Raw genomic sequence first — 1,366 nt, 5'->3', positions numbered from 1 at the left:
GGGGAGGGGATAGCCAAGAGTGTTTCATAAGAGGGGGGAGGTGACTCACTCAGAGTAGGCTGAGTTTGAGTGCTCCCTGTAAAGGCAGGTTGTGGTAATTCCATAACTTCATCTTTAGCTAGTAATCAACTACCCGGGTGTTTATGTGAAGTCGGAGGAGGTAGGGGTTAGTTTAATCAGGTGGAGGAATGACTCCCCTTCAGATATGGAATAAAATGCTGTCAAGATGGCTACTCCCTTAACATGAGATCTTTCTGGCAAGACCAGGCATGCACCCTCGTTTACACATGTTACAACATTGATAGGCATGTCGGAGGATGGAGGAATGATGGTGTTTTCCTTAACATGAAAAGGTAATGCACTATCTCCCATGGTCCATGAAAAAGGTCCAAAAGCTGTAGCAGTAGCTGGGGTAGGAGAGGGGACATTATGGGGAGGGGCGGCAGAAGTATGTTGGTCCAAGGTCTGAGAGGTGGGAGACTTATGTGGCACAGAAGTTGGCTTCTCTGGCACCTGGGTCTGGGATGATGATTGGTGAGGTCAGGGGTGGGGGATGCTTGTTGAGGGGGAATATTTGTTCCAGTTCCATGGCTAGAAATTGAGTCTTTGCAGTGGTACTTATGAGAAGGCCTGAGTGTATTGTAACTGATGTGATAAGTCCTAGCTTATCTAGGAAGAATTTACCATTAAACTTAATTCAGTTATTCCTAGGATCATGGACTATACCTGTATGCCAGAGAAACTCATGGCCCAGGAGGAGGTCACCGGGGACAGTAGGGGACTCAGTAACAAACAGGTGAAAAAATGAAACCCCATTAAACTTAATGTTCAGCCTGATTTCTCCTATTAGGTTCAAACTGTTACCAGAAGGACTCTTTACAGACCAGCTAGGAGGCTGTATTTCAAGATTTAAACCAAACCTTGATAGAGTTGAAGCGGACACCAGACTGACAGATGAACCACTAGGAAGAACACTGCTGGTTTACCACCGAGGTGTGCAGGAAGTAGAGGGGGTTATTGTAATGGCTTGCAGAGTAGAGTTCCATGGGCTTTGCATGACTTCTGCATCAGGGGAAGGAGGGGTAACTTGGGGGTTTTCAATAATGTCCTAACTTTTGTGGAGGCTGTTTCCACATCAAGATTTCATTATTAAACCCTGTGTTATAGCACTCTGCTCGGTATAGTCTTTACACTGATACCATGCAAGTAAGGGGAGGAGGGGTGGATTGGGTTGGTGTGTTGGCACATGAGTGTGGTCAGTGAAGGTTTGGGGTTGGTGAGGAGAGGTCAGCTTCACAGATAAGGTGTTGGTTACATGCATGTCATTGGTGGTAATTTCTTAACTGCCTTAGAAAAAACGTCTGGC

At 46.0% G+C, this 1,366-nt stretch overlaps 1 protein-coding gene across 1 annotated transcript in view; it reads right to left on the bottom strand.

The window, feature by feature from the left end:
* LOC119581807 (AMP deaminase 2-like) overlaps positions 1 to 1,366 on the bottom strand; it is a gene marked incomplete in the record, with an annotated part of 169,661 nt that overhangs the window by 139,460 nt on the left and 28,835 nt on the right.

The sequence above is a fragment of the Penaeus monodon genome, chromosome 15 (genome assembly GCF_015228065.2).
Source record: "Penaeus monodon isolate SGIC_2016 chromosome 15, NSTDA_Pmon_1, whole genome shotgun sequence".
NCBI lineage: Eukaryota > Metazoa > Arthropoda > Malacostraca > Decapoda > Penaeidae > Penaeus > Penaeus monodon.
This window is presented reverse-complemented; position numbering and strand designations above follow the sequence as displayed.